At 50.0% G+C, this 11,042-nt stretch overlaps 1 protein-coding gene across 14 annotated transcripts in view; it reads left to right on the forward strand.

Annotated features, from left to right (window-relative positions):
- Window positions 1-11,042, forward strand: part of RIMBP2 (RIMS binding protein 2) — a 333,192-nt gene that overhangs the window by 203,318 nt on the left and 118,832 nt on the right. For 13 of the 14 annotated variants that reach the window (XM_037729915.1, XM_017504520.2, XM_017504523.2 and 10 more), the window contains exon 2: window positions 10,088-10,210. The exons of the other annotated variant lie outside the window; for it this stretch is intronic. The gene's annotated coding sequence lies outside the window, so the exon portion shown is untranslated. The remainder of the gene's footprint in view (window positions 1-10,087; window positions 10,211-11,042) is intronic. 14 annotated transcript variants of the gene reach the window in all.

Raw genomic sequence — 11,042 nt, forward strand, 5'->3', positions numbered from 1 at the left:
GGTCCTCCCCTCCTCTCTGCTGTGGTCCTCCCCTCCTGTCTGCTGTGGGTCCTCTCTCCAGTCCTCCTTCCTCTCCGCTGTGGTCCTCCCCTCCTGTCCGCCATGATCCTCCCCTCCTGTCCGCCGTGGTCCTCCCCTCCTGTCTGCTGTGGTCCTCCCTCCTCTCCACTGTGGGTCCTCCCTCCTCTCCGCCGTGGTCCTCCCCTCCTCTCTGCTATGGTCCTCTTCTCTTTCCCAGATGCCAAAGCCATTTTCTCATTGGCCAGTCTAGCTCCCTTGTCATGCTGTGGTTCTTTCCCTGTGGCAACTGAAGTGATCTTGTGATGCTGCTGGATCACGCAGTCCTCTGACCCTTCCAGTGCCTTCCATAAATAAAGCTGAGGCTTCTCCCTGTGGCCACCATCCTGTCCACCTTGCGGCCTCCCATCTACCTCTGACTGACTTTTGTTCCTCGGATCCCTAAGCTTGTCTCAGCATTTGATGGGTGCCTCTGCTTAGAACCCTCTGCTCCCTCATCTTCAACAGCTGGGAGCGTCTTGCCTTTCAAGCCCCAGGTTATGCGTCCCCCCAGCGAGCAGCATTCGTGGCTCTAACGTCCACTGTAACAGTTCTCCCTCCACCCCTTTTGTCTCTATGTGGCCACCCTTGTTTTCATGTTCTTCGTATCTTTTCTTGCTGTCTTAGTCTATCACAGGTCTTCACTTCCGTGTTTGTCTCCTACGGGAATGTGGGCTCGTGGTTGCAGACGCCTTTACTGTCACATCCGTGACTGTCTCTCCTGCACCTTCACAGGATGCGTAGTAGGTGCTCTGTCAACATCCACTGAATGATGGGTGGCTTTGAACTGATGGATGGTTTTAATTTTGCAGCTTTGCTAATGTATATTTCAAGGAATACTGACTTCTAGTAATTAAATATAAATGTTAGATGTTTCTTGATTTGACACAAAGGCCTTTAAAAAAAAAAAAGGTGTGTTTTTCAGGAAATTACAAGTGTTGATGAGAATGTACACAAACTGGAATCCTGCACATTGTTGATGGGAATGTTAAATGGTGCAACCACTACAGAAAACAGTATGGAAGTCCCTCAAAAAAATTAAAAATAAAATTGCATATGATCCGGCAATCCCAATCCCAGGTATAAGAATTCAAAAGGGGGTTGGGCAAGGTGGCTCATGCCTGTAATCCCAACATTTTGGGAGGCCGAGGGGGGTGGACCACCTGAGGTCAGAAGTTCGAGACCAGCCTAACTAACATGGCAAAACCCCATATCTACTAAAATTACAAAAATAAGCTGGGCATGGTGGGCGCATGCCTGTAATCCCAACTACTTGGGAGACTGAGGCAGGAGGATCACTTGAACCTGGGAGGTGGAGGTTGCAGTGAGCTGAGATCATGCCATTGCACTCCAGCCTGGGTAACAGTGAAACTAAGTCTCAAAAAAAAAAAAAAAATTGAAAAGGAGGATCTCAAATAGATATATGTACATGTTACAAATTTATAGTAGCCAAAAACTGGAAATAACCCACATTTCCACTGAAGGCTGAGTGAATAAACAACATGTGGCATGTGTGTGCAGGGGAATATTACTGACCCTTGAAAAGGAAACTCTGACATTGCAGCATGGACGAAACTTGGGGACATTTTGCTAAGTGAATAAGCCAGTCTCAAAGGGCAGACGCTGTTTGATTACACTTATATGAGGTTCCTGGAGTCGTGAGCTCCACCGAGATGAAGAGTGGAATGGAAGAGCCGGGGCTGGGTGGAGGGGTGTAGGGAGGTGGTGTTTCATGGGGACAGAGTCTGAGCTGGGGGAGAGGAAGAGCGTTCTAGAGATGGATGGTGGTGACTGTAAAACAGTGGGAATGTTCTTAATGCCACTGAGGTACCTGCAAGTGAAATAGTTAAGATGGCAAATCTTATGTAATGTGTATTTTACCACAATTTTTCTTAAAAAGGTGTGTTTTAATATATCCTGACTCTCCAAGTAGTATGCTTTCCCCATTTTCCCACCAGCCCTCCCTTTCCAAACCTATACTTTCAGGAAGGGCTGATAAACTCACTCACACTGAGGTCTGAATGCATCATAAGGCTTAGTGACTTTCTTAGGCCGGGAGTATTTTTCTTCAAATAGGAGCAAAAATGTAAAAGGATGGGGGTGTTTCAGGCCTCCAGTGCAGGCTGACGACAGGACTGGTGGGGAGCTGGGCACGGGGAGGTTGGATCCCGGGATGGCTTTCTTCCTTAGACTGAAATAGCTGCATGTGCTCACGTTCCGCTGCTGAGCTGGGCTCCTGCACCTGGAGAGGCGATGCCAGCTGTGGGGGAGGGTGGGGTGGGGCATTTGACCAGGCCAGCAAGGGCCGGCGGAGGTGGGGTCCCAGCGCTTAGCCCTCACAGCAGAGGCAATGGGCTCCTTTCCTGGCTGGCTGGTGGTGCAGCTGGACATCCCTGGTCCTGTAAGATTCAAACCGCTTTGTTTGTTTACTTGAGGTTTGAAATTTCTCCCCCTGCTGTCTTCTCAGCTTGGCCTTTTAAACAAGGCTGCAAGGCACAGGAAATGAGCTGGCCTTTGCTTCTGCTTTGCAGGTGTGTCTGAGGGAGCCCAGTGGCTAACCGGCTCACCCGGCGTGGACAGGAAGAGCAGTGCCTTGCCAGAGGTGGCGGGGCACCCCCAGGTCCGTCCTGCAGCTTGCCTGCTTTGCAGAGCATGGCTTTCTTTCAAAGTGCCCGGGCTGGCTACCTGCATGGCAGGCACTGACAGAGTGGCAGTCCCCAGAGACTGTCTCTTGGGCCCAGCATCTTTGCGGTCCTTGGTAGCTGGGGAGGCTGAAGGGGTGGGGTGAGTTTGTGCTGATGGAAGCACTCAGCTGTCCCTCCAGACTCTTGGGTAGGCCTGTCAGCACAAACCTGCAGAAACACCAGGGCCCTTCTGGGTCCCTGGAGACACTTGGGGATCAACAATTCCCGTTTCTGATTCTTGCTTGGAATTGCAAACTGCTTTTCGGTAGCCCTGACTAAGAGATGGAAATTAATTATCAGAGCTCTTAATTATGAATGCAAAGAGATTGCATTGCCAGCATTTTCCCTGTGCAGAAATGTTTGATTCTTAGGTGCAAACTGTGGTATAGGGCTATCTGGAGTATTGGATTCTCTTAGGCAGGCAGCCTTGTGGAAGGAAACCAAGGGTCTGGGATCTAAGTGCAGAGAATGCGCTTGATGCCTTTGTAGCTTGCAAACCCAGCCTTGTGTTGATTTCAGAAAAATAATTCAAATTTCTTCTCTGCTTGGGTTAGAAGGGGCCTGTGAAGCTTCCTTCTCCCTGCCCTGGTCCTGTAGCAGGTCTGAGGTTCAAGGTTTTCACCACGTTGAATATCTGATGCCAAATATTTCAAGCCTGTCTTCCACCTGGTACCACTGTTGCTGCCACGAGAATCTGCATTTCAAAACAGAAATGAGTGTGTGTGTGGATCAAAGTGAAGAAGAGTGCTCTCTTTTTTGTTCTTTAATTGTCCTTTAAGTTCTGGGGCACATGTGCAGGTCTTGCAGGATTGCTGGGGACAGTTCACTCTTACAAAATTTTTTTAGGGAATAAAATCCAGTCCAGCATCGGGATCTGATGCTGGGGTTATTAACGTGCTGTTATGTTTCTGTGTGGTGAGCACGTCTTGTAGAATCACTCAAACCCTGTTAGGACCTGACATTCTGGAGCCGGCTGCTAGTAGCTCATTAAGTTCATGACCTCTGACCACATGCTGTAGCATGGATCAGAATTTCCTGAAACCTGGGAAATCCTCTCTTACCTGCTGGCCAGAAGGCCGAGGTTGTAGGAGGACAGGTGCAGCTGGGAAACACTGGCGTGCATGACAGCCATGCAACTGACTAGCAGTTTCCCTCTGTAAACATTTTTCTAGTAAGAAAATTATGAAAGTTGGCAAGGATGATCCACAGCAGCGTTTGGGATTCATGAGGCTAAGTTTTTGACTAAAAGGTGAGTGTCCAGCCCAGGGTTGCAGCTGAATGTTATTCTCTGAAGAAATCTCATAAGAGGGAACTGTTCTTCACCTTGCATTTAAGCAGGACAAAGGAAGACTCTTCTGGGCTCCTAACCTCAAACATCTAGGATGTGTTTTCCTTGGTCATGTGTCTTAGTGAAAATCTCCAAGTCATCTTTGTCACTCCAAGTCCACTTTCTTCTTTAGTAGGAGAATGACCTGGCCCTCGAGAACATCTGGGAGACTGTCCTAGTCCAGGAGCAATGGGCCGGGACCCAGGCCAGGCGCGGTGGCTCACGCCTGTAATCCCAGCACTTTGGGAGGCTGAGGCGGGCAGATCATCTGAGGTCAGGAGTTTGAGGCCAGCCTGGACAACATGGAGAAACCCCGTCTCTACTAAAAATACTAAAATTGGCTGGGCATGGTGGAGTGCGCCTGTGATCCCAGCTACTCGGGAGGCTGAGGCAGGAGAATCGTTTGAACCCAGGAGGAGGCCGAGGTTGCAGTAAGTCAAGATCCTGCCACTGCACTCCAGCCTGGGCCACAGAGCAAGACTCTGTCTCTCTCTCAAAAAAAAAAAAAAAAAAAAAAAATGTGACGGACTTAGAGGCAGAGACCTTGATGCAGCGGGGATCCCTGCACCCCTATACTGTATTGTGCTCAGCCAGAGGCCAGGCATTTGTCAGCCAAGGGCCTGTCCACCCAGGCCCCTGGCATGAGCAGAGCTGCAAAGCCCAACCAGGCGGAGAAGAGACTGCCAGGCCCTCCTCTGGGCCACCAGCCCCGGATGCCGGCATCTGCGTGGCCTACCGGAGCCAATATTTACAGTGTTTTAAATTTAACAGTGTCAGTCCTCTATCCAGGTGGGATTAGTGGCTGCCAAGTTAGAGAATGCCCCTTCTCCAGGTTTATCAGCTGGGATTATTTCCAGTTGCACCTCACAGAAGCTGAGCTAGGTGGTTTACACGCCGGTGACACTGTTATGCTTAAGAAGCCCAGAGGTGGTGCCCCGGCCAGAGGCAGCTGCCTGGAGCAGGAGTGAGGGCTCAGGGGCCTCTGTCCAGCTGTGACGTGTGTGGAGGGTGGCTTCCATGACACCGAGACGGGGTATTCCGTCTCGAAGGACTGCATCTCCACTGTGGCAGGAGGAAGAAGGTGGGGGAGGGGGCTGAAGCTTTCCTCATGAAGCTCTGTTTCATGGTTTCATGAGAGGTCATCGTCCTCCAGAGAATTCTGCTCCAGGGTCATCAGAACCATGTCACACACAGTCTTGGTCTGGTCCCAGCAGGAGAGAGATGGCACATCCCCCAGAAGCAATTGTGGAGGCTGTTAGGCATTCTTAGGGAGGTGCAGGCAGGGTTAGGGGAGCGACTGAAGCCCTGGGGGCCACACCAGTAGAGGAAGTGACAGACCCTTACTTGAGGGTAGGGGGAGGGGTGAGGGGATGTCCGGCCCAGCTCACCGGGGCTTAGGCTTTCCTGGGACAGGGGTCAGTTGCTGGCGTAGAGTGAAAATTGGCTGCGTGCTTGTGGTGATGAAGACTGCTGTGTAGCTGACTTCTGCATCCGTTGTCTGTTGCTGCTATGACAAATTCCCCTAAACACTACATTGTGTCTCACAGCTCTGGAGGTTGTAAGTCTTAATGTCAAGGTGTCAGCAGGGCTATGTTCTTTCCTGAGGCTCTGGGGGAAAGTCTTCCATTGCCTTTTTTTGGCTTCCTTCTCCGATCTTCAAAGCCAGCAAAGCATGGTCCAAGCTCTCCCTTTCTCATCTCTGACTCTGCTTTTCCTGATAAAGACTCTGTGACTACAAAGAGCCCACCTGGATAACCCAGGTGCTCACCTACTCCCAGGACCCTCCACGCAATCCCATCTTCAGGGTCCCTTCTGCCACAGAAAGTGATATATTTGCAGGCTTTAGGAACTAGGATGTGGACATCTTTGTGTGGGGCCATTATTCAGCCATTATACATCCAGGAAATGAGTCTCTTGGGTTATCCGCCCCCTCCTGGTCCACACACCCTCTCCTCCTTGTTGCAAACCAGGGCCGTGGCCTTCATCATCCTGGTCAACAAAAGGACAACAATATAGGGAATGTTAAGTCAAATGCAAAGCCATAGTTGTGACATGAGATGAGCTCCATTAAAGAGTAAATATTGGGCTAGGTGCGGTGGCCCACACCTGTAATTCCAGTGCTTCAGGAGCCCAAGGCAGGCAAATCACTTGAGGCCAGGAGTTCAAGACCAGCCTGGCCAATATGGTGAAACCCCATCTCTACTAAAAATTCAAAAATCAGCTGGGCATGGTGGCATGCACCTGTAATCCCAGCTACTTGGGAGGCTGAAGCACGAGAATCCCTTGAACCTGGGAGGTGAAGGTTGCAGTGAGCCGAGATTGTGCCCCTGCACTCCAGCCTGGGCGACAGAGCAAGACTCCATCACAAACAAGAAAGAGTAAATGTCGTTGACTTGCCCCCGAGGTCCTCCATGGACGCTGCCTGGACTCTTTCCTCCGTGAGCTTCTATTCTTTTACTTTCCTTACGAGCATCACTTCAAGGCCAACAGACCCATCCATTCCCCCTGTTATTGCCTTCTGTGAAGTTACTGCAATTGCCACCACATTTTCCCCTGCAGAAACATAGCTCCACTTTGGGGCAAATAGGATTTAGGGGCCAGCTGGACTCTAACTTCTGGCACCGTTTGTACCGTTCTGGTGGGAGAGTGGGTTCCGGTGCTCGGTGACTTCTTTCCAGGCTCACACTGGAATGACGGTCTGTCCGCAGGTTGGAGGTTGCCTGTTCTTGACCAAAGCTGGATGCTGCCCCTTAGTGGGCAATTCCTGACTGTCCGGTGCTCTTATAAAACGCTGGGTAATAAACGCATCTTCATGCTGGGTTCTGCATATGGAGCCTGAAACCCAGGTTGGCTTCTCTGTGAAGCATGAGTCTGAATCCATTCCTCCCCAAACTAGAAACTCCCTGTTTAGGGAGCCTCTGAGCCGTCATGTTGCTTCTGGACCGTTAGATGTTTTTTCTTTCGAGATTTTACCCATCAGGGTGAAAACAGGAAATAGACAGCACTTGCTAGCTGGAGGATGGAGCAGAGTTTAGAAAAGAAAGTCCTAGCCAAGGTGTGGGTACTGGTGGGTGGGTGGGGCAGGACACCTGCAAAGGGTCTTGGAAGTCTGAGACCGGCAGAGGCCGGGGGCTGTGGCCACCTGCTGTGGGTACCAGAAGGCAGTTGTGGGAGAGGCCCTTCCAGTAGAAGGACACTGCTGGGGTGGCCTGGTTCCATCACTCAGTGCGCAGCTGCCCTCAGGGCTGTGACTGATTACAGCAAAAGGACACAGAGCACAGGTGGCAAAGGGAAAGGGCACACAGGAGGAAGCCGCGAGGAGACCAGGTCCAGGCTCTCCAGGTCATCTCCCAAGAGGGTTCCCAAGTATCACACAGGGCGCTTAATGGACCCGCGGCTGCAAGCTGTGATGTGTGTGAAACGTCATCCATCAGGGAAGCCCATTCAGGACTCAGCAACCAGAGTTTTTATTGAGGGGCTGGTCACATGGGCACGTTCTGTCCAGCACTAGTTTATTCTAGTTTGGAGTTAATTCTAGACTCCCAGAAGGAAAGGTGTTCAGTGTAAACCGTCTTTTCAAGTGGCCTAGATTCAGTAAGCCATTCTAATCAATTAGGGAATGTAGGAATTCTCCCCAGGCCTCCAGCCAAGCGTCAGGCTCGTCAGCAACCATTCTGCAGGGAGCAGCTCAGTGTAACTCCTGCAGGCTAGTGGGGAGGGCTGGGGGCTGGGGGCTGGGTGTCACATTGATCCATTGTTTCCTGACCCCATCTCCCACTGGGTGAGCCTATCAGAAGCCGGCTGGTACAAGGAGGGGGTGCAGGCAATGAGGATGGGCCTCTCGGGATACAAAGTGGGATAAATGATGGAGGGGCCAGGTCTGGGAGTGCTGACAGGAGCCGGGGCCACCTTTCCAGGCTTGGAACTTTCCTCAAGTCCCACCATTCCATTCGGCACAAAAGTCTTGCTTGACCACTGACTCCTTGCTAGGCGCTGCTCCGGGCTCTGAGATGGGGAATTTCTGGGCAAAAGAAAACCCCTGTCCGGGTGGGACATCCGTTCCAGTGGGGAGCAGCCACAGGAAGAAGGCAGACAGCAGCAGAGGACAGTGATGAGCACATATGGACCCCAAAGTGTGGCAGTGGGGGAGGGAGGGGAATGGAGGCAGGGGTGGGGATGAGGGTTTTGTCACCTTGCATGGGTTGGGAAGGCCTGTCTGAGGTGACTCCTAATAAGGAGTCAGACCTGAGCTGGTGGGGGCAGGGCGGGGTAGAGACCTGTGGCTTCAATGGAATCGGCAGGTGCAGAGGCCCCGGGGCGGGAAGAAGTTCGGCGGCTTTAAGGGACAGAAGGAGGCCAGGGTGTCCCCAGGATGGTGGCAACAGGGTAGCAGATAGATAGGGCTTTTAGACGACCAGGGAGTTTAGAATTTATTCTAATTCCCATGGAAACCACAGGACGTTTCAAGCAGGCAGAGGCAAGATCTGACAGGTATTTCAGAAAGATGATGCTGGTTGCTGTGTGAGACTGGATTTAGAGGCATTCAAGCATGACTCCCAAGTCTAATGTTCTTGAAAAGCGAGGATACAAGAAGTGATGCTTTCTGCAAACCTCCACCCCAGGGTACTGAGGTTCAGAAAAGAGGATGGTTTAATTCAAATAGGTCATGACACTTTCACTCAGGGCATTTGGATTATTTCTCTAAGTTCATTGCCTGATAACATCACATTGCAGCAGAATGGCATTAAAACATTCCTTTGAACGAGACCTCTCTATGACCTCTTAATAACAGCTTTCCCGTAACTCCGTTCCCATTTGCAAATGCCAAGTGGGTACCTTCCTTTCTTTTGGTGGCCCAGAAGTTGTCAGTTTAAACCAACACTTGGTACGGAAAGTATTTGAAATAGAAAGGACTTCTGCAGCTGAAAAGCATGACATTATGTTAGTCTGCTATTGAAGCCATAATTCATTACACTTGGGGAGGGGGAAAAGAAACTACAAGGCTGTCGTTGGGTTAAAATATGTTTTGTCCCTACAATGAAATGAATGGGAAAGGAACCATGGTGACTTCTTTCATTGACAGCTTCCCCTTACCTGTTTCAAACAGCAGAGAGACTGAATATGGCACCTGCCTTCCCAATAAGCTTGTCACTTGGCCCTGAGAGTTGTGGCCTGAGAATGGAATTTATGTGGTTTCTGGGTTTATTGGGGAATCCATTCTAATCATGTGGAATTTCATTGCACTTTTATTCACTTTTAAGATAAGGTGGAATTTTTAGACAAGAATTAATATGCATAGACAATGGAAAAACACTTTATCTGTTAGGGCTCATAGTTACAGGGGATAGACTATGCAAATTGACGTAGGCAAACAAGAAGAATCTATTGGTCCAAGTGACTGAAACGGAAAAGACAATTAGCTTCAGGCTCAGCTTGATCTAGGTGCTCAAATGAGGCCATGGGGATCCCGCTTTTCCCTCTGCATCTCTCTGTTTGTCTCATTGGCTATGTTCTCAGATGGGTTCTTCCCTCACGATGTCAAAGGCCACAGCAGTTCCAGCTTTCTGTCTTTAACTTTCCGAGTTCAGTGGGCAAAAGGGAGAGTTCTTCCAGGTTCCTATACAAGTGCAAGATCTCATGTCCCCAGAATGCAATTGTGTCATGTGACTTCCCCAACCAATCACTATACCCAGGGCATGGGACTGCGCTGATTGGCCAGGCCTGTGGCACATTTGCAACCCTGAACCAATCACCGAGGCTGTGGTAGAGGTGGGAGTGAGGAAGGCAGAGGTCGTCTGCTGATTGGCCAGCTCTTGGTCATGTGGAGTCACCCCCAGTAGGACTGGACCCAGTCCATTCTCCAGTCCATGATGGAGAATGAGGGAGGGAAGGATCCTCTAAAAGGAAATTGAAGATTTTGCTCCTAAAGAGGAAGCAATGGATGCCAGCTGGGGACAGATGCCCACAGCTCTTAGGCGTGTTGTGATAGCCTCCTTGTCTCTATCCCTTCCACTTGCAGGTGAAGGCAGAGTATGTGCATCTCAACCCCCAACTCACCCTTGTGACCGGAGAGCGCGATTTGGCTGTGAAGGAGAAACACCAGCTCCAAGCCAAGCTGGAGAACCTGGAACAGGTCCTGAAGGTAGGCTGGCCTTCTGCATTTGGGAGCACTTCTGCCATTTGTGAGGTCGGAGTGAGGAAGGAGGGCTGCAGGACCCCATAGCAGAAGGCACTCAAAGCTCCTTTGGAAGCTGTCGTCAACATTCAGGGCTGTTGGGGCCGTTCTTACCCTTTTTGTCGCATAAAAATCAATAAATAACACAATTCGAGTGTTTCTGGAAGCAATCCCATAAAGCCAATTATGTATTTCCATTTCTTAGGATGTTAAACACAGCTGAGCTGTGTGGTGGCAGCTCACTGCTCCTGAATGGAAATGGAGTCTGCTTCCATTAAAGACCAGAGGGGCTACAGTGGGTTTCCAAACTTCAAGTATTTTAAGCTGCTCCTCAGACATTTAATGACCTCTATTATAAAGTGAATAGCTGAACCAGAGCGTTGCTCTATCAGGGTACAGGTAACTGAATACTCCTCACGCATTCCTGATGAGCTGAGATCTCCTCCAATCTTTAGCTAGTGGCTTGATTGGCTATTGATGCCACTGAGTTAAGCTGAATGAATTTGTTTTTTACCAAGTGTTAAAATTTTATTGGATTCTCATTCTGGGAAACATTTTTTACAAAAATAAAAAAATCATCATCTCCAGTTCTGTGATCCAGTACATATATTACTGGGGTCATTTGCATTTCACAATTAGAGAAAACAGGATTAGGCTGCACCCGAAAATACTCTTTAAGTGATTTTACCTCCGTATATAGCCTCTTTGGGGAAGTGTTTGGAGCTCTGAGGGGAGCATCTGGGTGGTTGCCAGGGATGATGGGGGGGAGTGGAGGAGGTGGGTGGGGGTAGATTAGGTA

This window comes from Cebus imitator, unplaced genomic scaffold, assembly GCF_001604975.1.
Source record: "Cebus imitator isolate Cc_AM_T3 unplaced genomic scaffold, Cebus_imitator-1.0 Scaffold323, whole genome shotgun sequence".
NCBI classification, from domain to species: Eukaryota; Metazoa; Chordata; class Mammalia; order Primates; family Cebidae; genus Cebus; species Cebus imitator.